General features: G+C 49.5%; 3 long non-coding RNA genes across 3 annotated transcripts; 2 read left to right on the forward strand and 1 right to left on the reverse strand.

Annotated features, from left to right (window-relative positions):
* Window positions 1-596: 596 nt before the first annotated feature.
* Window positions 597-3,872, reverse strand: LOC114593394 (uncharacterized). The gene is made up of 3 exons (XR_003705682.2): window positions 3,779-3,872; window positions 3,244-3,375; window positions 597-946 (listed from the first exon to the last, which is right to left on the reverse strand). It is a non-coding gene; the product is annotated as an uncharacterized LOC114593394 (long non-coding RNA).
* An 11,139-nt stretch (window positions 3,873-15,011) lies between these two features.
* LOC114594966 (uncharacterized) lies at window positions 15,012-16,929 on the forward strand. Its single transcript, XR_003706122.2, has 3 exons — window positions 15,012-15,105; window positions 15,714-15,845; window positions 16,610-16,929. It is a non-coding gene; the product is annotated as an uncharacterized LOC114594966 (long non-coding RNA).
* Window positions 16,930-19,892: 2,963 nt separating this feature from the next.
* On the forward strand, window positions 19,893-21,630 carry LOC114593393 (uncharacterized). The gene is made up of 3 exons (XR_013392086.1): window positions 19,893-19,986; window positions 20,595-20,723; window positions 21,317-21,630. It is a non-coding gene; the product is annotated as an uncharacterized LOC114593393 (long non-coding RNA).
* The last annotated feature ends 2,917 nt before the right edge of the window (window positions 21,631-24,547 follow it).

Consider the following 24,547-nt stretch of genomic DNA (forward strand, 5'->3'; position numbering starts at 1 on the left):
GCACACGGAAATGCCGTTTACCTTCCCGCTAGTAAGCGGTCCCTATTTATCTACTTGCACTTAAGGGTGCTTTCGAACTGCTAGGTGGGCAGGCGCTGGGACCGAACGACGGGAGCTCACCCCGCCGTGGGGATTCAAACCGCCGACCTTCTGATCGGCAAGTCCTAGGCGCTGAGGTTTTACCCACAGCGCCACCCGCGTCCCACCATTCCTATTGAATAGAAGATCCTTATTTTCATGGCAGAAATGTTGCAGGGTATGTCCCCTAGGGTTTTGCATCTCTGCTCAATTCCTGTTTCTGAAACATCCTTCTCTGTGCAGCTGCCCAAGGAAGCAGGTCGGTTGGAGGGGAGAGAGAGAGAAAGGGGCAGGAGGAGGGGCAGGGAGACCCCTGGGAGAGGTGGGGGCCTACAAGGTGAGAATTGCCCTTGTGCAAAGCCATGTTTGGAAAAGGAACCACAAACCCAAGATGGCACCACTAACTGGCAGAGAGAGAGAGAGAGAGAGAGAGAGAGGGAGAGAAAGGGTCTCAGAGCCTGACCAAAAAAGTCCCCTCAACCCAGCACACGTGTCCACACCATGAACCAACACAAAGGTTTCCAATGCTTGCATTTATTAAAAAGAAGAAGCTAAAGCATTTTTGCAGGCAAACCAAATCCAAGCTCCAATCCCGAGCCCATTTACTAAGGAGTCAGGACCCACTGGCCACAGGGGGGCTTACTCATGAGTAGACAGGCAGACAGGATGGCTCCCTCTTGACTCCTTCCCAGCATCGCCTTCAGCAGCATCAAGCAAAGCGGTTTCTTCCCCAGCAGAGATGGGGGTGCAGTCGAGGCAGCTGCACATCAGAGGAGAGCAGGGTGGTCTTCCTTTCACCAGAGGTCTTGCACCGGAGATCTGCAGAGTTACTCTACTGTGAGAGGGTGTTGGTGGTGCTTCTGAAAATCTAGACGAGTGAAATATACTCAGAGTTGATAGTGAATTTCATGTTCTTTATTCAACTCATAGTGGTGAGGAGGAATGGAAGTTCCCCCACAATGTCTGAATTATTTACACAATGGGCCCCACGTGATTGGCTAATTCCGGGATTCACCTGTAGGCCAATAAGGTTGCGGATTCACTTCCACCTGGAGTTGGATTGGGTGGCTCCTGCGGACCAATCAGACTGCTGCATTCTGGATCCTATTATTCTAGGACCAATCAGACTGCTGCATTCTGGATCCTATTGTTCTAGGACCAGTCAGACTGCTGCCTTTTGGATCCTATTGTTCTAGGACCAATCAGACTGCTGCATTTTGGATCCTATTGTTCTAGGACCAATCAGACTACTGCATTCTGAATCCTATTGTTCTAGGACCAGTCAGACTGCTGCATTTTGGATCCTATTGTTCTAGGACCAATCAGACTGTTGCATTCTGAATCCTATTGTTCTAGGACCAGTCAGACTGCTGCATTCTGAATCCTATTGTTAATTGTTCTAGGACCAATCAGACTGCTGCCTTTTGGATCCTATTCAACTCAGTACATAACAACCAGTGACTCCAACTGGGAGGCAGAAGAGCTCCTGTTGTCAGAGTTCAAATTGCACAAAGAAAAAGAAAAAGAAGAGGAGGAGGAGGAGTTTGGATTTGATATCACTACCCAAAGGAGTCTCAAAGCGGCTAACATTCTCCTTTCCCCTCCTCCCCCACAACAAACACTCTGTGAGGTGAGTGGGGCTGAGAGACTTCAGAAAAGTGTGACTGGCCCAAGGTCACCCAGCAGCTGCATGTGGAGGAGCGGGGAAGCGAACCCGGTTCCCCAGATTACGAGACTACCGCTCTTAACCACTACACCACACTGGCTCAGAGGTTCTGTTTCGCAGAGGGTTGGACTAGATGACCCCTTGGTGCCTCCCAACACTGCATTTCTATTCTATGTTTGTAAGAGGGACCTCTGGGCATTTCATATATGCACTTGGGGGAATTTGAGTGGGGCTTGGCTGCCATACAGACACTTTTTTTCTAATGTGGTTCTTATTCCTTCTTCTTTTTACGAATAACAACACCAGGAGAGGACACATTTGAGCAGATCCTTGTGAGTGGATCCTTGTGAGTGTGTGTTGTTGTGCATTTAACTCCTTCCCTTCCAACTCTACAATTTTGTGATTCAATAACCACCTTCACAGGGATGTTTGACACAGGTTGCCTTTGCTATTTGAGGAGGGTCAGCGACTGAGCCCCCACCCTCTCACACCAGGAAGAGCTGTTCTTTGGGCCAATGGAGGCATTCTTTCCCAGGCTAAGGTAAGGTTACCAGATTTTTTTCAATAAATCCGGGGACACTTTAATTAATTAATAACTACACGTTCGGGACGTTGATGCTGCAGCGATGGCGGTGGCAGAGGGGTGGCCACCACCTTGACCTCAACCGCCACGTTTCCCCTTCCTCTGAGGCTTCTCCCCCCCCCTTTTTAAATTGTATTGTATTGTTATCATTCACATTAACACACCATACAGAAAAAGAAAACAAATTTCCATCACCACCAAAGAAAAAAAGAGAAACAGTACATCAACTAGTAACCTTCAAAACACAAAATAAAAGTGGTCTTTTTCTATCTACCAGACTCCGAGGCTTCTATCTCCTTTCTCCATGAGCCTGGGCAGCCCCTGAGCTGTTGTTTGTTCAATGGTGGTGGTCATGGGGAAGTGGTGTGCAGTGGGTCAGGCATGGAAGGCAGAGAAGGAGGGCTGAGAGCAGCGGCAGTGGTGAGGCTTGGGCAGCGCAATGCCTCCCTTCCCATCGGAGCAGCCCCAATCCCATTCCTACTTGTGTGCAAGCAGGAGGGGGCAGGGATCCCTCAACTGGGAAGGGAGGCTTCCAGTTGCCTAACTGAGAGATCCCTGCCCCCTCCTGCTTGCATGCAAGATCTGATAGGCAGTGTGAAGCCTCCCTTCACAGCTGAGAGATCCCTGCTCCTGCTTGCACACAAGTAGGAGTTGGGATCAGGGCTGCTCCAATAGGCAGCGTGAAGCTTCCCTTCACAGCTTGCTGGGGTCAGGGAAGGTGGAGGCAGCCCGGAAGCTGCATCTTAGAGCCTCTGCACCACCATCCTATGGGGACTTCCCAGCACTCCTGAAGCCAGCCAGAGCCAACTGCTCCGGGCTGCTGAGACTGCCACTGCTGCGTTTCCTGGGCACATTTGGGGTCATGAGACACCATTGACTAATTTTGGGGGAACAGCTAAGATTTGATTTAACTCACCATTACGGCAACACACTCGGCCTCCTGTACAACGAGCAATTGGCCTACGGCACCGTCTTACGCATCTCCCTCTGAGCTGTTGACATCTCTGATTAGGACATTGAGCTTGGTGAGCTTGGGCTCTGGTGAAATCTGCAGGAGGAAAAAGAAGACTTTGAAGGCTCTCTCTTGCAGGACTCACCTTCTACAACGTCTTCCACAATGGCCCTTCTGCTGCCTCCCTGCACCTCCAGGACAGGGTCTGAGTCAAGGTGGTAGGGAAGGCTGCTGCATCAGAGTCACTGGCTTCCCTGGTCGGCCACTGGCAAACTGGGAGAGACAAGCCCCCTTGCCCAGGAAACTGGCCCGTTCTTTTACCCACCGCAAAGCTGAGTTTACTGAAGTGCATTATTTTGAAAGCAAGAGCTTCCGTGGATCACATAAATGAGCTAATAAGAAGAGACTGGCTGGTGGTGCTCAGAGTCAGGTTTAAAAGAAATAAAGCTGAGAGCTGTGGAGCTGCTCAGAGAAGAAGCATCTGAGAAGAAGGCCATACCTGGAGCCACCAGCATCAAGAAGAGGATGGCAACAGAGAGGAGGCAGAAGATCTTCATGGTTGGATGATGGTGGGAATCCTGGAGGTACCAGAAGCCAAGTGGAAGAGCAATTGCCAGGGGAAGGAGAGGTCCCCGTACTTATAGGTGACTGGAGGACTGATGAAACATTGTGGGATGCCAACCGTCGTTTGCAAGTTGGATGTGGCAAGCTCTGAGCTTCATGTGCCAAGGACCAGCCAGAGACCACAGAATTATAGACTTATAGAGCTTCAGCTTTGGAAGGTACCCCAAGAGTCATCTAGTCCAACCCCTGCAATGCATTACCACCCTGGACAGGTGAGGCCCCTAAGGTGAGATCTTTCTTCCCATCATCTGAGTGACATTCGCCAGGTTTAGTTCAGGTGATGCTCTCCTCCCCCTCCCTCCCTGCTTCCATCCCATCATATCACCATGGGCTCAGTTCCAAAATCCTCTACAAGCCAATCCTTTTGTGGATTGCACACAGTGGAGTATAAATATCTGTTTAGGGCATTGCCTAAAAGGAAGTGGGTGACACCTGACCCACAGACACCTGAGAAGGATGTGATTTTGAAGTCCACCCCCTCTCACACCAACCCACATTCATCCTGCATTGATTTTGAAAGTCTCTGCAGAGCTTCTTCCACATGGAGTTTTGCCCTCAATGTCTTGCTTCTCGGCTTCTCCTGACGGGTCCTTTGAGCCATCCAATCTCTGACTTTCACCTTCCCAGACAAGTAATAAACAGAGGAGTCACAGCATGAGTAGCCCAGAATAGAATCAGAGCTAAGAAAGGTACAACCCAAAAGTGCTCTTGGGGGAGGAAAAAAGTCAAGGGAGTGGTGCCCCCACTTTCATGCCAAGCCTGAAGAGAAACCCAAAGGGAGTTGTCCTTTGGCACTGCACAATGGCAGCCAGCAATGTATAGCATCATTAACACCAGCGCTAGAAAAAACCCATAGATACAAAACATTTAAAAGGCTGTGCTCAGAAGGAGTCCTTGCTTCAGGTAAGGAGCAAGCAGAGGAATAAAAGCCAGTGAGAACCGTTGGGACATGAGGGCAGGTGGAGATGCTAGGAGGTTTCCCCACTTCCCATTCCAACACCCCAGGGATCCTCAGCCTGAAGTTGGCATCTTGTGCCTCTATGACCTCACAGGAGGTCTTCCTGAGAAGGCAATGTGTTCTACTTTACATACTTTAACAAGTGGTCAGCCAGCTCTGCTGGATCTGGGGAGCCTCCTGCTCATTCTGTGGAGACCTGGACCTCTGCCCCAAATCCAACCCTGATGGCCTCTCTCCTCCTGCTTGCAAGTGAGTTGGCATCCTGCTCCACATCAGCAACCTGTGGGGTGTTGACACCTGGGGGCTTTGGCCAAAAGGTGATTCATATTGTGGATTGGAGCGTGCCTTCAGTTCCTTCTCATTCCAGTGGTCCTGTACCCATGGAGGGTTAGAATCTAAGAGAGGAGGTCAGAACTGGTCGGACAAGTTTTTTTGTAAGGCAATGACTCTGGCCGGCAACTAGAGTGTCCTCATGAGCATCTCAAAAGAACGAGTCAGGTTGCAGGAGCCGCAACTGAGTGAAGGGGTCCTTCTGACTAATGGGTGGGCCTTTCCCCCAGCCCCTAGCTGCCTAGTGTTGCCCCCTCTCCAGAACTCTTGCTGAGGAGACGCATGACGAAAGGCCTCAGGTGATGAATCCTAAGCTGTGACTGAGAAGGAGGGGATTTTGGGGGGGGGGGTTGCAATGAAGCCCTGCATTTTATGCTCAGGCTGTCTATATGTGAAAATAACACCAGATATCCTAAAGACAGCACAGCCTCCGCAGATCTTCATTCCAAGGAAACCGAACTCTGGGCAAGAATGGGAACTCGTAGATTTTCTCACCACTCATGGGATTGGGTGCTGCGTAACAATATTTCAAAGGAACTTGAAAAGTGTTATTTCCCCCCTTTCTCCAGCTCCATCCCTGAATCAGTTTGCATGGAAAGGGATCTCCTTGGCATTGCTGTTCCCCAATCCCACCATTCCACACACCCCAATATCACCTCCTGATCTGGGCTCATTCCAAATTTCCCTGGGCTGCATCTGGCAGTTGCTTTGCACAACTTTGCTGCCTGTGGGTGTCCGATGGAGCAACGCTTGTCCGTTAACTTGAAGCAAGACCAGGTGGGGAAATGGAACTTAGCCTGCTGGGTTTGAACTTCAGGCTCTTGGGAAAGGATGCTGAAGACATCTCATGGGGCCCATCTCTGTGGAGATTGCAAAAGACCAGCAACTGCCTCCTAAATTTTCCTGGGCAGGACACAGACCAGACCAACATCTCACAGCAAGCACTGATCCTTCTCTCCCCTCCCCAAAATCAGATATAAAATATATCTCTGTTGTCCCCTTCCTCCTGTTCCTGGGAGCCAATGTGGGGACTTGCCAATGTTGAGGGGGACCTCCGGCTCCCCCTCCGCGCAAGCCAGAAGGGCCACTGGCCAGGAGTAATGGGAGATGCAGTCCACAAATATCTGACAGTCCCAACACTAGCTGCCCCTCGAGTACAGTGCAGAGGGAACAGCAAGGAATGGTCAGCCCCCAAAATAGAGCAAGAAGGGGAAGGGGAGACATCTCAAGATTCTGTATAAAATCATAGCTATGCCCGTGGATTTATCCATGACCAAACCCCTGGGTGTGGCTGCCCCAAACTGCCCCACAGATATTCTCACGCTCTTTTGTAAACTACTCTGGATCTTTTTACAGGCAAGTAGCATATGAATGCAAAATCTCCTCTCACCTTTGGCCTCACATGGTCTTGCAGGCTGGGGGCGATGGGAATTGTAGTCCCAAACATCTGGAGAGCACCAGGTTTGTGAAGACTGTGTTTGATCCAGGGGTGAGTTGTGACCTGTGTCCAGATCTCCCGTTTTCTGACTTTGGTCCCCATCCCTACAAGGCCTTCAAGACTACCGTTCTCGCTCTCTGCCTTTGTGGACATTTCTCTGCTTCCTTGTCTTCTGCAGAAACTGGTGGAGACCCTGTGTTGGGAAGGCCTGTGGGCTGTGCTCATCCTCCCCTCTCCCCACAAGATTTCCAAAGACCCCTGAAGGTGTCACAACCCCCCAGTGACCTAGAAACACAGAGAAGCTCCCCACCTCTGCTTCGCCCTGGAGTCTCCGACATGCAGCCTAAAAGCTCTTCCACCTGGTCTCTCTGTTGCCTTCCTCTTCCTGCTCCTGGAAGCGCCAGGTAAGGTGGAGAGGGAGACCCTGCTTCTCTGAGTTAGAGGGCTATGGCAGCAGTAGGTAATGTGGTGCCTTCCAGATGTTGATGGGGACCCCCAGCTCCCTTCTGCCTCACAAGCCAGAAGGGCTAGCAGCCAGGAATGATGGGAGATTAAGTCCAGCTATGCCCATAGGATGATGGGGAGATAATAGCAAGGAATGGCCAGCACCTGAAGAAAGGAAGAAGAATACTTGATGCTTGGTGTAATTTTATTGAACAACAAATCCCTTTGGCTTTGTCCGATATAAATATAGGTCATCACCAGGCATCCAAAATCATCGTTCAAACATCGTTCAAACAAAGTGCAGGAATCTTGCATAAGAAAATATTTCTTTCCCTGACTTTGCTATCAATTGACATCTCTGATCTTTCAAATATGAAAAGGAACACCCCAAGTTGCCATGAAATCAAACTGTTGCTCTTTCTTGACTGTTGCTGGAGTTCTCTGTGGGGTTGCTCAGGAGTGTGTGTGTGTGGGGGGGGGGGGAATAGAGTCAGTTCAAGTTGCAGGACAGCCTATGAATTTTGCACTAATCTGAATTTTGCAATGCCGTTCTCCAGTCAAGTAATGTAGACCAAGGAAATACCTGCAGATTTGGAAAAATTCACAAAAAATGCTGATTGGTTTTCAGGAGCATGTTTCTGTATTTTAAGGCAGTTTGGGAAAATGAAACTGTGAAAAATTTAAATTGACCGAATTGCCCTCCTCTCTCCCCTTTTAGCTGCTGTTTTCAGATTGCTCTGTATTTTAATGTGTGGGCCAATGTTGCTTTGAGCAAATCCTTTGTGGAAGGGAAGAAGCAGGGCATGCATTTTAGAATTGAAATGATTAGACCTCAAACATTGTTTCCTGTGGGAGTGAGTGGGTGGGTGGCAGATTTTCTAAGGGGAACTTTATAAAAAAATGAAGTTTCTCCAAGTCTCTCCAAGTCCACATGCTGTGGTGGTATTCCAAAACATCTGTCGCTGGAGTTCTCTGTGGGGTTGCTCAGGAGTGGCGGGGGGGGGGGGGAATAGAGTCAGTTCAAATTGTGGGACATTCTACTAACTTTGCACTTGCTGGACAAAACACAAGCTGGAACCAAAGTAAACTTTCAAATTCGTTTTTTTCTGAATTTTGCAATGCAGTTTTGCAGTCAAGTAAGGTAGACCAAAACACTGAGAATAGTGTAACGTGTGCCTATATTTGTGGGGGGAAAAGGATGCAGAAACATGTTACAGTGGGAGGAAATCGCCTTGCAAAAATGTACATATTAGGTAAAATTACAAGGCAACACCTGCATATTACAAAATGTTCACACAAAAATGCTAACGACTTTTCAGGAGATTATTTCTGTATTTTAAGGCAGTGTGGAGAACTTAACTTCAGTTTGGGAAAATGAAACACTGTGAAATATTGAAACTGACCGAATTGCCCTCCTCTCTCCCCTTTTAGCTGCCGTTTTCAGATTGCTCTGTATTTAAATGTGTGGACCAATGTTGCTTTGATGCTTTGAGCAAATCCTTTGTGGAAGGGAAGAAGCAGGGCATGCATTTTAGAATTGAAATGATTAGACCTCAAACATCGTTTCCTGTGGGAGTGAGTGGGTGGGTGGGTGGGTGGGTGGCAGATTTTCTTTTTTTAAAAATAAAATTTTTATTAAGATTTTTACATTACAAAATAGAAAAAGAAAAAAGAAAAAATACAAAATAAAAGTAGTTAAAAACAATCAATCTTTTCATCACATTATTTTTCATTTACTTGTTTCTCGGACCTCCTCGGACCTCCCTTTTTTGTATTCCAGTTCAATTTATTAGCTCAGCAGTTTCTTTCCCTCTTTATTCTACCCAGATCTTTAATCTTAAATTATTATAACCTTGAATTTTTACTTATAAAAAACCATTTTTTCATATTCTTTTATACCATTACAGCTAGAAACCACTTAATTTCAATCCAACATCATTCTAACATTCATTAATTTTACAATGTCTCTGTAGATAGTCTTTAAATTTCTTCCAGTCTTCTTCCACCGACTCTTCTCCCTGGTCTCGGATTCTGCCAGTCATTTCCGCCAATTCCATGTAGTCCATCACCTTCATCTGCCATTCTTCCAGAGTGGGTAAATCTTGTGTCTTCCAATACTTTGCAATCAGTATTCTTGCTGCTGTTGTAGCGTACATAAAGAAAGTTCTATCCTTCTTTAACACCAATTGGTCAACTATGCCCAGGAGAAAGGCCTCTGGTTTCTTCAAGAAGGTATATTTAAATACCTTTTTCAATTCATTATATATCGTCTCCCAGAAAGCGGGTGGCAGATTTTCTAAGGGGCACTTTATTAAAAAAAAATGAAGTTTCTTCAAGTCCACATGCTGTGGTGGCATTCCAAAACATCTGGAACAGGTCTAAAAAAGTGATGTGCCAGCTGTTTTGGTTTCCCCGTTCCCTCTGGCAGGAGCTCCAATGGCTGCTGATAGCATCATCTCTCCCTCTAAGAACTTGCAACAAAGGGGAGCCACCACCACTCAGATCCTCAAGCTCACCTTGACTTCAGCTCTCGCCTGATGGTCTTTTCCGTCAAGATCATCAGCAGGGAACCCCAGACAAGAATGGAATTGCTGCAGCTCACCCACAACTCCAGGGCAAAACATCTCTTGACATGAATGGCTCCAGAGATACCCTTTGCCCTGGGAGTCTTTTGTCGGATGCTGACACACTGCCCTCCAGAATGCCAAGACTACCAAGCAGTTGGATCAGTGGGGCAGGTTGTGTGTGGGGAAAAGGTGGAAGAGATGCAGGGGTTTCCTAATGGGAGGTAAGGTGGATTTAAATAGGAGTGCAATGGAGACATGACCAGAAGCTGAGTGTTGGGAGATTTGGGAGGGATAAAACCAAGGGCTTCTTCATGCAGCTTGTAGTGAAACTATGGAACTCCCTCGCCCAGGAGGCTGCGATGACCACTGACTTGGGTGGCCTGAAATGAAGACCAGGGGCTGCTGGCCATGATAGAGATGCTCTGCCTCTGCAGTGAGAGGCCACAATGCTTCTTAATGCCAGTTCCTGGGAATCCCATGTGATCCATGGCCATTGGTAGCCTGCAAGGAGGACCTGAGTGAACACCACTCTCCCCACTTGCGATTCTGGGCCAGTGATGTTCAGAGGCCTCCTGTCTCCAGCAGGGGAGGGAGAAAGTAGCCATCCTGGCTGGTAGCCATGAACATCCTTCTGCCCCAAGGACCTGCATCTCCTCCCTTATCTTTATTGTAGGCTGAATGCATTTCAGAAAAAGCATTCTTCAAGGTCAGTGGTGCCAAGCGGGGAGGAGATGGAGAAAGAAGAAGCAGATTTCACCAGAGCCCAATGTGATAATTGGAGATGTCAACGTCTTGGGGGGGAGATGCCAAAAATGGTGTGGGAGGCCTCGTTTTGGGGGTTCAATTGGCCTATTATGTTGCAGTTAAGGTGAGTTATAAATGCAAACATTGGAAAAATCTGTTGTGAAAACATGTGTGGGGAGGGGGGATTTTGGGGGTCAGACTCTACTATCCGATGTGTCACACATACAAACACAAAAACTGAGAGTCACCCTTGTTAGTGCTCAACATTATCTGGAGAACTCCAGGCTCCTCATCCTTGTCTCCTTAAGGGAGGGGGTGCTGATGGATGTCCAAAGCCTCATTTTCATCCAAGACAGGTGAGACCCCTCAGGTGAACTCCTCCTCCCCATCATCTGAGTGACACTCACCTAAGCCACCAGGTTTGGTTCAGGTGATGCTCTCCTTCCCCTCCCTTCCTGCTTCCATCCCATCATACCACCATGGGCTCAATTCCAATATCCCCCGCAAGCCAATGCTTTTTCTGGATTGCTCACAGTGGAGTTTAGGATGCTGACCGAAAGGAAGTGGGAATTGCACTATGGCAACTAGCAATAAATCCCTCCATTAGCTCCAGAACCCAGAGCCAGGAAATGTCCAAGCTGGAAAATATTTTAAAGTCTGCACACAGAAGCAATTGGTGCTTCAGATAAGAAGCAAGCAGAGGGGAAAAGGCAAGTGAGCCCCTCAAAATGTGGTTCAGTCAGCCCTGCTGGATCTGGGGTTCCTCCTCCTCTTTTTGCTAAGTGGAGCCCTGGACCTCTGCCCCCAATCCAACCCTGATGCCACCTCCCCTCTCCTCTCCTCTTGCATGCAAGTGAGTTGGCATCCTGCTCCACATCCACAACCTGTGAGGTGTTGACACCTGGGGGCATAGGCAAAAAGGTTTCTCATCTTGGTGTGGATCAGGGAGTGCCCTGCACCCCTTCCAATTCTTGGGGTCCTGATCCCACAGAGGGTTAGAATCTCAAAGAGGAGTTTGCTGAGCTGGTCAGCCAACTTTCTTTGTAGGATTAGGACCTTCGCTGGCCACTGGAGTGTCCTCATCAGCATCTCAAAAGAATAAGGCAGGTGGGAAGAGCTGCAACTAAGAGGGATCCTGCAGGCTAATAGGTGAGCATATTCCTGGTTTCCACCCCCATATAGGTTCAAAAGAAAGGTACGGAGAGGATCCGCGAGTTTACAAAAATAATTACCCTCTTTCATCTTTGTTTAGTTCTTCACCAATGGTCTCCAGTATCATTGGAGCTGTGCCATTAAGGCAACCGGAAACTGGAAGCCGTCAATTAGATTTCTATACAACCCTTCTTCTGAGGACCACAGCGCAGTTTAAAATACAAAAACATCAATATACATACCATATTAAGAAAGCAAACAGTAACACCCACACATAGTGTAAAAGACCAGAGATTTTTTTCATTATTCTAAGGCTGGAAGAAGAGGAATGTATTTGCCTGGCACCTAAAGGAGCACAGTGTGCTTCCCAGGGAAAAGCAATCCACAAACAGGGAGCCACCACAGAAAAGACCTCGTTTCATAGTGCAGCCCTCTTGACCTTTTGCGAAGGAGGCACGTGAAGAAGGGCTTCTGATGATGATCTCAGGGTCCAGGTCAGTTCATATGGGGAGAGGCGTCCCTTGAGATATTTTGGTCCTGAGCCCATGTGGAGTTTGAGAGCTGAGTTGGAAGCAGCCTGGAAGCTGGAGACACAGATTCCTGTTTGCTCTGCAGTGAGTGGACACAATGCTTCTTAATGCCAGTTGCTGGGAATCCCATGTGATCCATGGCCATTGGTAGCCTGCAAGGAGGACCTGAGTGAACACCACTCTCCCCACTTGCAATTCTGGGCCAATGATGTTCAGAGGCCTCCTGTCTCCTGCTGGGGGGGGGGGGGATAGTAGCCATCTTGGCTGTTAGCCATGAACAGCCTTCTGCCCCAAAGATTGGTTTCTCCTATCTTATCTTCCTTTTCATCAGGAAAACTGAGGTGGGCTCCCCTTCTTCATCCATCAGATGCGCAAACACTCCCACAACACTTTATGCCTGCTTTTAATTCAGAAAGAAACTCTGAAGGGCTGTCACAATGAGGCAGGGGCAAGCTTGTTTTCTCCTGCTCATCATGGGGAGGGCCAGGTGGTCTGTAGCTGCCAGAAGGGCCACCAGCCAGGAGTAATGGGAGATGCAGTCCACAAATATCTGACGGTCCCAACACTAGCTGCCCCTTGAGTACAGTGCAGAGGGAACAGCAAGGAAGGGTCAGCCCCCAGAATAGAGCATGAAGGGGAAGGAGAGACATCTCAAGATTCTGGATATGGATTTATGGAGGAGCTTGTGGCCTTTCCTTCACTGGAGCTGGGGTGGGATGGCCATCTGTCCTTGATGCTTTAGTTGACTTTCCTGCATTGAAGGGGCTTGAACTGGATGACCCTCAGGGTCCCTCCTCACTCTACAATTTTATGATTTACCCATGATTGTAGAAGGGTCTAAGATGATGATCTCAGGATCCAGGTTGGTACATATGGGGAGATGTGGCATTGGAGTTAAAGAGGTCCTGAGCCAGTTTGAGAGTTTTGGAGGAAGCAGGTTGGAAGCTAGAGGCACAGAGATTGTCTTGCTGTGTACCAAATCCATAGCTCTGACTGAGAAGGAGGATTTTTTTGAGGGGTGTGTGTTAATGCTTTGAAGCCCTGCATTTTATGCTCCGGCTGTCTATATGTGTAGATAACACCAGATATCCGAAGGACAGCACAGCCTCCGCTGACCTTCATTCCAAGGAAACCGAACTCTGGGACAGCACAGAAACACGTGGATTTCCCCCCAACTCAGAGATTTGGCTGCTGCATAACAATAGTTTCAAGGAACCTGAAATGTGCTTTTTTGCCCCTTTTCTTCATCCCTGAATGGATGATCTCTGTGGCATTGCTGCTCCCCACTCCCACCCACTGTCCTCCAATATGACCTTCTGATCTGGGCTCATTCCCAAGTTCAATGGGCTGCATCTGGCAGTTCCTTCACCCAGCTTTGCTGTCTGTTGGCATCCGATGGAGCAACGCTTGTCCGTTAACTTGAAGCAAGACCAGGTGGGGAAATGGGACTTAGCCCTGTGACCACAGGTTCCCCACCTTCCCTGCTGGGTTTGAACTTCAGGCTCTTGGGAAAGGATGCTGAAAACATCTCATGGGGCCCATCTCTGTGGAGATTGCAAAAGACCAGCAACTGGCTCCTAAATGTTGCAGGAACAGCCCAGACCAACAGCTCATGACTGGCACTGATACTTCTCCCCTTTCTCCAAAATTAAATGGAAAAGCCTTGTCCTCACTTTGGGTGCCCACTTTTTGTACTCCCCCCCCCCCATATATTCACTACAATACACAGAAGTTTAAACCAGTGTCAGCCAGAACTATTGAAACAAAGCACCTAGAAAGCAACACAAATGCCATAAAAGCAGCACAACACAAAACAAAACACACACACTCACAAATAGACAGCAGGGCAGTGCACAAAGAGTGTCCAGGAAAAGAGAAGCTTAAGGCTGCTTTTCCCTTGGAAAGATGGATCTGGAGAGCATGGAAGGGCAATAGAATCATTTGGTGCTGGACCGATGGGGTTGTATCCAAGGCCACAGATGTCCAGTTGTGGATGGTAATCCCAGCTCTTGTCCCCTGCAGACCCCACCCATTGCATCCTCAAAATCTATTCCAAGGTATTGGGCAATGTGGGATAATACCCTCCAGATCAGCTTTGGGTGGTGCCGAGGGAGAGGAGAGGATGCAGAACTCAGTTTGTGAAGTTGGGGACAACCTGTTGAGTTGGAGAGGGTGGTGAGCAGGTCCAAGCAGAAATGTTGACACAAGATATGGATCTGCAGGACTGAGCCTGAGAAGAGCCCTGCAGCTGGGTGAGGCCAAAGGAACGTCTAGCTGGGCCCCCAAGCAGGTGTGGTGTTGGGAGATTACCTGGCTCTTGGGCATGGACTGCATGAGAACACCTCCATCAGGGCTGGACTACTTATCCAAAAACATTTTGTACCTCAGCTGCAGGTGAGGAGGCAGCACAGCACGGCCCTGTGAACCCTCTGTGCCCCATGCCTGCCCAGCAGTGATGGCGTCTAGAGTTGGGCTAGCGGGAAGGGTTTTGTTCACCCCCTGCACCCAGGCCTTGGTCCCGCCTGCAGAGCTCCCCCCCCCCCCCAGGGGAAATCAAAAGATGCTGTGCCACTGTGAGCAGAGAGCAAGACACAAACTAACAGATTCACTTTCTGAGATGTTCAACGGTGGAACGGAGCCCTTCTTAAGGTGCCAGATTCTCCTTTGCAGGAGGTTGGATTTCAAGCAGAGATTAGATGGGGACCTGTCAGGGATGATATAGCTGTGATGCCTGCATTGCAGGGGTTGAATTTGATGATCCTTGGTGTCCCTTCTGTGAACCTATGATTCTGTGGTCTTTGGCTGCTCCTTGGCACATGAAGCTCAGAGCTTGCCACATCCATCCTGCAAACAACAGTTGGCATCCCACAAGGTTTCATCAGTCCTCCAGCCACCTATAAGTAGGGGGAGCTTTCCCTCCCCTAGCAATTGCTCTTCCACTTGGCTTCTGGTACCTCCAGGATTCCCACCAACCTCCAGCCATGAAGATCTTCTGCCTCCTCTCTGTGGCCGTCCTCTTCTTGATGCTGCTGGCTCCAGGTATAGCCTTCTTCTCAGATGCTTCTTCTCTGAGCAGCCCCACAGCTCTCAGCTTTATTCTCAGCCACTTGCTGTGACTCCCAAAGAGGTGGGATCTTGCCCCTCTGTCTTCCTGGAGAATATCCCAAATGGGATTTCAGGTGGACCCTGGGAGAAGAGGATGCTGGTCTTGATTAGTCTCCTTTAACCAGATTCATCAGTCAGGCGCTTCTTATTACCTCCTTTATATGATCCACAGAAGCTCTTGCTTTCAAATCTGCAATAATGTGCTTCAGCACACTCAGATTTGTATGGGTAAAAGAACGGGCCAGTTTCCTGGGCAAGGGGGCTTCTCTCTCCCAGTTTGCCACTGGTCACCCAGGGAAGCCAGTGACTCTGACGCAGCCTTCCCTACCACCTTGGCTCAGACCCTGTCCTGAAGGTGCAGGGAGGCTGCAGAAGGGACTGGCTCTCTGCTCCAGCCCTGCATTCTTGCTGCACCAGATTTCCCCAACCTGGTGCCCTCCAGGTGTCCAAGCCAGCGGGGCCATTGTGTAAGAAGTTGTGGAAGGTGTGGAAGGACAGTCCTGTGAGACAGAGCCTTCAAAGCCTTCTTTTTCTTCCTCCAGATTTCACCAGAGCCCAATCTAATTGCCTTCCAAGATGTCGACGGCAGAGAGGGATACTGCAACTTTTTAGGTGCCGGCCGCCCCTAAGGCAACTATTTCGGTGTAGTCGTCAAGTGGTGTGTTGCCGTAGAGGTGAGTTAACTCTAATCTTAGTTTGTCGGGAAAATAAGTCAGAGGTGTCTCATGATCCCACATACATGAGACTCATCGCTCTCCCCCCCCCCCCCGCCACCTCCCTCTCTTAATCTTTATAGCCACTCTGAGGGGGAGCAATATTAGTGTGCACACTGGGAGTTGTGCTAACCCTGTCCTCTCCCCTTGCCGTCCCCATGAAAGCTATCCAACCCTCTCAGCCACAACTCCCCTTAGCCTCCCTTGGCTGAAAGAACAGCTCTTCGTGGCATGAGGGGGTGGGGGCTCAGTCGCTGACCCTCCTCAAATAGCAAAGGCAACCTGTGTGAAACGTCCCTGTGAAGGAGGTTATTGAATCACAGAATTGCAGAGTTGGAAGGGAAAGAGTTCAATGCACAGCAATTCACACCAACACAATGATCTCCTCAAATGTGTCCTTTCCTGGGGTTGCTGTTCGCATAAAGAAGAAGAAGGGAAAAGGACCACATTAGAAAAAAAAGTGTGTGTGGCAACAAAGCCCCGCTCAAATTCCCCCAAGTGCATACAAGAAATGCCCAGAGGTCTCTCTTACAATCATAGAATAGAAATGTAGCGTTCGGAGAGACAGAAGGGGTCATCTAGTCCAACCCTCTGCAAAACAGACCCTCTGTGTGCAATTTGAACTCTGACAACAGCAGCTCTTCTGCCTCCCAGTTGGAGTCACTAGTTGGGGTTTTCAGAAGCACCACCAACACCTTTTTTAACAGTATTTCTTCTTCCCACAGGGGGTGGGTAACTCTGCAGATCTCCGGTGCAAGACCTCTGGTGAAAGGAAGACCACCCTGCTCTCCTCTGATGTGCAGCTGCCTCGACTGCACCCCCCATCTCTGCTGGGGAAGAAACCGCTTTGCTTGATGCTGCTGATGGCGATGCTGGGAAGGAGTCAAGAGGGACCCATCCTGCCTGCCTGTCTACTCATGAGTAAGCCCACTATGGCCAGTGGGTCCTGACTCCTTAGTAGATGGGCTCGGGATTGGAGCTTGGATTTGGTTTGCCTGCAAAAATGCTTTAGCTTCTTCTTTTTAATAAATGCAAGCATTGGAAACCTTTGTGTTGGTTCATGGTGTGGAAACGTGTGCTGGGTTGAGGGGATATTTTTGGTCAGGCTGTCAGACCCTTTCTCTCTCTCTCTCTCTCTCTCTCTCTCTCTCTCTCTCTCTCTCTCTCTGCCAGTCAGTGGTGCCATCCAGGCTTTGTGGTTCTTTTCCAAACATGGCTTTGCACAAGGGCATTTCTCACCTTGTAGGCCCCCACCTCTCCCAGGGGTCTCCCTGCCCCTCCTCCTGCCCCTTTCTCTCTCTCTCTCCTCCAACTGTCCTCTCAAACTCCACACCCTCCAACATTTCTCTGATGGAAATGGGAACGTCCTTAGGAAAAGTGGGACATTCTAAGATCAAATCAGCAACTGGGAGAGCTTCTGTAAGTCCAGGACTGTTCAGGGAAGATGGGGACACTTGGAGGGTTGGAGGGGCATGGAGGAAGAAGAAGGGGGCGATGAAGGAGAAGGGGGGAAGGGAGGGCCTTGTGGGCAGGACCAGCCCAAGACATTTGAGCCCCTGAGGCAAACCACAAAATGGTGCTTTCCAGCCCCCACCCAGCCCCTACCCAGGGAAGAAGGGGTGAGTTGACATCTACAATAGGGTCAAGGGGGAAGATATCAGCAATGCCTCCGAGTCACCAATATGCATTTCTTCGAGGATGAAACTGATTCCCCTGTGGATCCTGCCAACCGAGGTGGGCACTGCCCCTTGCCTCATGAGCGGACTGGCCCAGCATGTGGATCTCTGTCCTTCATGGCAGGGAAGGTAGAGATGGGGAGGGTGGGAAGCAGAGCTGGGGGAAAGATAGGCAATGGGTGGGAGGCAGTGATGTTTCCGCCATGCTTCTAGGCAAGGCATGCACACCCCCAAGAGTTCTCCAGTTAAAAGAGGGGTGTCCTTTTCCATCATCATCATCATTATGATGTATATTCCTTATAACCCACCCATTGGACTGGATTGCTCCAGCCACTCTGGGCAGCTTCCAAGATGTAGAAAACCGTGATGCTCCTCTTCTCTTGCTTGCTAGCGAGTTGGCATCCTGCTTCACATCCACAGCCTGTGAGGTGTTGACACCTGGAGGCTTAGGCAAAAAGGTTTCTCATCTTGCTGTGGATCAGGGAGTGCCCTGCACCCCTTCCAATCCTTGGGGTTCTGAACCCACAGTGGGTTAGAATCTAAGAGAGGAGTTTGCTGAGCTGGTGAGACAACTTTCTTTGTAAGACTAGGACCTTCGCTGGCCACTGGAGTGTCCTCATCAGCATCTCAAAAGAATAAGGCAGGTGGGAAGAGCTGCAACTAAGAGGGATCCTAGAGGCATATAGGTGAGCCATTGCACCATCCTCATCCCCTAGCTCAGCCTTTCTCAACCTTGGGTTCCCAGATGTTTTTGGCCTACAACTCCCATCATCCCTGACCACTGGTCCTGTGAGCTAGGGATCATGGGAGTTGTAGGCCAAAAACATCTGGGGACCCAAGGTTGAGAACCACTTCCGTAGCTGATAAGCAGGGCAACAGTGGTATTATTATTAATATTATTATTAACAATTAGATTTCTATGCAACCCTTCATCTGAGGACCGCAGCACAGTTCAAAATACTAAAACATCAAAATACATACCAAATTAACAAAGTAAACAATAAAACCCTAACATAGTTTAAAAGACAATAGATTTTTTCATTAGCCGAAGGCTTGGGAGAAGAGGAATGTATTTCCCTGGTGCCTAAACGAGCAGAATTAGCCTTCTGGGGAAGAGCATTCCACAAACAGGGAGCCAAAACAGAAAAGAGCTCTTCTCGCAGTGCCGCCCTCTGGACATTTTGTGAAGGAGCCACATGAAGAAGGGCTTCTGGTGATGATCTCAGGGTCCAGGTCAGTTCATATGGGGAGAGGCAATCCTTGAGATTTTGTGGTCCTGAGCCCATGAGGTGTGTGAGAGCTGAGTTGGAAGCAGCCTGGAAGCTGCTGACACAGGACTGCCTTCAGATGCCTTCTAAAGGGTGTAATATTTCTTAACTCCTTAACTCGGAGGTCGCATAACTGCATCCCCTCCAGCTTTTCTCCGATGAACAAAGAGACATGCTAAGGAAAAGAGCAAAGTTCTACCCTGATGGTGGGACCTCTCGTGCTTGCTAGTGAAATGGCCCCCTGATCCAGATCAGCAAACTGCAGGGTGTGGACCTCTGGGGCCTTGGTGTGGAGCTCTTGGGCACATGATTTTGAGGGGGGCATGAGCCAGATGCCCCCATGCAAGGATCCCTGCCTTGCCTGCTCCTGGGCCTCTCTGACCACTGGAGCCCAGCCTGGCCTTGCTGCCAAGACCCCGACCCCTTCCTGAATGGCCACCCAGTCAGTGTTTGGGGGGGGGGCGATGCACCTGCCAGGAGCAGCCATGGCCAGGCAGGCTCCCCCCTTGGTGTGGGCAGGTGAGGAGGCAGCACAGCACGGCCCTGTGAACCCTCTGTGCCCCATGCCTGCCCAGCAGCGATGGTGTCTAGAGTTGGGCTAGCGGGAAGTGTTTTGTTCACCCTCAGCGCCCAGTTCCTGGTCCCACCTGCAGAGCGCCCCCCCCCCAGGGGAAATCAAAAGATGCTGTGCCACTGTGAGCAGAGAGCAAGACACAAACTAACAAATTCACTTTCTGAGATGTTCAATGGTGGAACGGAGCCCTTCTTAAGGTGCCGGATTCTCCTTTGCAGGGAGATTTTGAGCAGAGGTTAGATGGGCAGCTGTCAGGGATGCTGTAGCTGTGATGCCGGCATTGCAGGGAGATGGACTTGATGATCCTTGGTGTCCCTTCTGTGAACCTATGATTCTGTGGTCTTTGGCTGCTCCTTGGCACATGCACATCAGGGCTTGCAACATCCATCCTGCAAACGACGGTTGGCATCCCACAAGATTTCAACAGTCCCCCAGGCACCTATAAGTAGAGGGACCTCTCCTTCCCCAGTCAACTGCTCTTCCACTTGGCTTCTGGTACATCCAGGATTCCCACCAACCTCCAGCCATGAAGATCTTTTGCCTCCTCTCTGTCGCCTTCCTCCTCCTGATGCTGGTGGCTCCAGGTATGGCCTTCTTCTCAGATGCTTCTTCTCTGAGCAGCCCCACAGCTCTCAGCTTTATTCTCAGCCACTTGCTGTGACTCCCAAAGAGGTGGGATCTTGCCCCTCTGTCTTCCTGGAGAATATCCCAAATGGGACTTCAGGTGGACCCTGGGAGAAGAGGACGCTGGACTCAATGGGCCCCCTTTGGCCAGATCCACCAGCCAGTCTCTTCTTATTACCTCATTCATGTGATCCAAGGAAGCTCTTGCTTTCAAATCTGCAATAATGCGCTTCAGTAAACTCAGCTTTGTGGTGGGTAAAATAACGGGCCAGTTTCCTGGGCAAGGGGGCTTCTCTCTCCCAGTTGGCCAGTGGTCACCCAGGGAAGGCAGTGACTCTGATGCAGCCTTCCCAACCACCTTGGCTCAGACCCTGTCCTGGAGGTGCAGGGAGGCAGAAGAAGGGACTGACTCTCTGCTCCAGCCCTGCATTCTTGCTGCACCAGTTTCCCCAACCTGGTGCCCTCCAGGTGTCCAAGCCAGCGGGGCCATTGTGGAAGAAGTTGTGGAAGGTGTGGAAGGACAGTCCTGAGAGACAGAGCCTTCACAGTCTTCTTTTTCTTCCTCCAGATTTCATCAGAGCCCAAGGTAATTGCAGGCCGAGATGTCAAAGGCAGAGAGGGGTACTGCGAATTGGTAGGTGCTGGCCACCCCGAAGGCCAATATTCCGGTGTGGTTTCTGGGTGTGTTGCCGTTAAGGTGAGTTAAATCAAATCTTAGTTTTCCTCGAAAATTTGTCAGCTGTGTATCATGACCCCAAATGCATGAGAGTCATCTCTCTGTTTCCCCCCCACTCCACTTCTCTCTTAAACTTTACATCCACTGTGAGTTGGAGCAATATTAGTGTGCACACTGGGGGGTGACAACCCTGTCCTCTCCCCTTGCCGTCCCCATGAAAGGTCTCCAACCCTCTCAGCCACAACTCCCCTTAGCCGCCCTTGGCTCAAAGAACAGCTCTTCATGGCATGAGGGGGTGGGGGTTGCTGTTCACATAAAGAAGAAGAAGGAAAAAGAACCACATTAGAAACAAAGTGTGTATGGCAGCCAAGCTCCACTCAAATTCCCCCAAGTGCATACAGGAAATACTCAGAAGTCTCTCCTACAATCATAGAATAGAAATGTAGCGTTGGGATGCACCAAAGGGTCATCTAGTCCAACCCTCTGCAAAACAGACCCTCTGTGTGCAGTTTGAACTCTGACAACAGCAGCTCTTCTGCCTCCCAGTTGGAGTCACTGGTCTGGGTTTTCAGAACCATCACCAGCACCGGTTTTAATAGTGTTTTATCTCACAGGATACTAACTCTGCAGATCTCCGGTGCAAGACTCTGGTGAAAGGAAGACCACCCTGCTCTCCTCTGATGTGCAGCTGCCTCGACTGCACCCCCATCTCTGCTGGGGAAGAAACCGCTTTGCTTGATGCTGCTGAAGGCGATGCTGGGAAGGAGTCAAGAGGGAGCCATCCTGTCTGCCTGTCTACTCATGAGTAAGCCCACTGTGGCCAGTGGGTCCTGACTCCTTAGAAATGGGCTCGGGATTGGAGCTTGGATTTGGTTTGCCTGCAAAAATGCTTTAGCTTCTTCTTTTTAATAAATGCAAGCATTGGAAACCTCTGTGTTGGTTCATGGTGTGAAAACGTGAGCTGGGTTGAGGGTATTTATGTTTTTTATCAGGCTCCCAGCCCCTTTCTTTCTCTCTCTCTCTCTCTGCCAGTCAGTGGTGCCATCCAGGCTTTGTGGTTCTTTTCCAAACATGGCTTTGCACAAGGGCAATTCTCACATTGTAGGCCCCCACCTCTCCCTGGGGTCTCCCTGCCCCTCCTCCTGCCCCTTTCTCTCTCTCTCTCCTCCAACTGACTTGCTTCCTTGGGCAGCTGCACAGAGAAGGATGTTTCAGAAACAGGAATTGGGCAGAGCTAGAAAAGCTAGGAGACATACGCTGCAACATTTCTGCCATGAAAATATTGGTGTTCTATTCAATAATAGTAGTAGTAGTAGTAGTAGTAGTAGTAGTAGTAGTAGTAGTAATACTCCACCCATCTGACTGGGTTGCCCCAGCCACACTGTGTGGCTCAAATATATATACAAAAACATCACAACACATTAAAAATTAAAGAACCTCCCTATACAGGACTGCCTTCCAATGACTCTGGGGTCAAATAACTCCACACACTCCAACATTTCTCTGATGGAAATGGGGATGTCCTTAGGAAAACTGGGACATTCTGAGATCAAGTCAGATCAACTGGGAGAGCTTTTGTAAGTCCAGGACTGTTCAGGGAAGATGGGGACACTTGGAGGGTTGGAGGGGCATGGAGGAAGAAGGGGGTGATGAAGGAGAAGGGGGGAAGGGAGGGCCTTGTGGACAGGACCGGCCCAAGACATTTGAGCCCCTGGGGCAAACCACAAAATGGTGCTTTCCAGCCCCCACCCAGCCCCTACCCAGGGAAGAAGGGGTGAGTTGACATCTACAATAGGGTCAAGGGGGAGGATATCAGCAACGCCTCCGAGTCCCCAAGATGCATTTCTTTGAGGCTGAATCTGATGCCCCTGTGGATCCTGCCACCTGAAGTGGGCACTGCCTCTTGCCTCATGAGCGGACTGGCCCAGCATGTTGACCTCTGTCCTTCATGGCAGGGAAGGAAGAGATGGGGAGGGTGGGAAGCAGAGCTGGGGGGGAAGATAGGCAATGGGTGGGAGGCAGCTTGGCCCACACAACGTGGTTTCCCCCAGGCTTCTAGGCAAGGCATGCATACCTCCCAAAAGTTCTCCAGTTAAAAGAGGGGTGTCCTTTTCCATCATCATCATTATGATGTATATTCTTTATAACCCACCCATTGGACTGGGTCTTCCCCCACTCTGGGCGTCTTCCAAGATGTAGAAAACCCTGACGCCTCCTGTCTTCTCCTCTTGCTTGCTAGCGAGTTGGCATCCTGCTCCACATCCGCAGCCTGTGAGGTGTTGACACCTGGAGGCTTAGGCAAAAAGGTTGCTCATCTTGCTGTGGATCAGGGAATGCCCTGCACCCCTTCCAATTCTTGGGGTTCTGAACCCACAGAGGGTTAGAATCTAAGAGAGGAGTTTGCTGAGCTGGTGAGACAACTTTCTTTGTAAGACTAGGAGCTTCGCTGGCCACTGGAGTGTCCTCATCAGCATCTCAAAAGAATAAGGCAGGTGGGAAGAGCTGCAACTAAGATATATATACAACCCTTCAATATACAACCCTTCATCTGAGGACCGCAGCACAGTTCAAAATACTAAAACATCAAAATACATACCATATTAACAAAGTAAACAATAAAACGCTAACATAGTTTAAAAGACAATAGATTTTTTCATTAGCCGAAGGCTTGGGAGAAGAGGAATGTATTTCTCTGGCACCTAAAAGAGTAGAGTTATCCTTCTGGGGAAGAGCATTCCAGAAACGGAGCCACCACAGAAAAGAGCTCTTCTCGCAGTGTCGCCCTCTGGACATTTTGCGAAGGAGGGCTATGAAGAAGGGCTTCTGGTGATGGTCTCAGGGTCCAGGTCAGTTCATACGGGGAGAGACAGTCCTTGAGATGTTTTGGTCTGAGCCCATGTGGAGTGTGACAGCTGAGTTGGAAGTAGCCTGGAAGCAGGAGACACAGGACTGCCTTCAGATGCCTTCTAAAGGGTGTAATATTTCTTAACTCCTTGACTCGGAGGTCGCATAACTGCATCCCCTCCAGCTTTTCTCCGATGAACATGCAAAGAGCAAAGTTCTACTCTGACAGTGGGACCTCTCCTGCTTGCTAGTGAAATGGCCCCCTGATCCACATCAGCAAACTTCAGGGTGTGGACCTCTGGGGCCTTGGTCCCAGCGTCCTCATATTCTTAAGGAATCCTCGTGTGTGCTAATTGCCACCTTTCTCCAGCTCCCAATCAGTGATGATGAACAGGGTTGTAGGTGGGCTCAGCATAACACCAAGGGATCAATCCCAATATCCTCTACAAGGCAATCCTTTTATGGTGGAGTATAAATATCTGTTTAGGGCATTGCCCAAAAGGAAGTGGGTGACACCTGACCCAGAGACAACTGTCTGACAAGGGTCTGATAGTGATGTCCACCCCCTGTCACATCTACCCACATTCATCCTGCATTGGTTTTGAAAGCCTTTGCAGGACTTGGGAGGTAAGGTGGATTCCACATGGAGTCTTGACCTCAATGTCTTGCTTCTCTGCTCCTCCTGACATATCCTTTGAGCCATCCAATCTCTTTCTTTCACTTTCCACATCCAAGTCATGAAAAGAGGAGGCACAGCATGAGTAGAATAGAATCAGAGATCTGAAAGGTACAACCCAAAACTGCTCTTGAGTAGAGCCCTGGACTTCTGCCCCCAACCCAACCCTGATGGCATCTCTCCTCTTGCTTGCAAGCGAGTTGTGGCATCCAGCTCCACATCAGAAACCTGAAGGGTGTTGACCCCTGGGGTTTGGCAAAACGGTTATTCATATTGTGGATTGGAGCGTGCCCTGAGTTTTCATTCATGGAGTTCTGAACCTACA

Source organism: Podarcis muralis, chromosome 3 (genome assembly GCF_964188315.1).
Source record: "Podarcis muralis chromosome 3, rPodMur119.hap1.1, whole genome shotgun sequence".
Classification (NCBI taxonomy): domain Eukaryota; kingdom Metazoa; phylum Chordata; class Lepidosauria; order Squamata; family Lacertidae; genus Podarcis; species Podarcis muralis.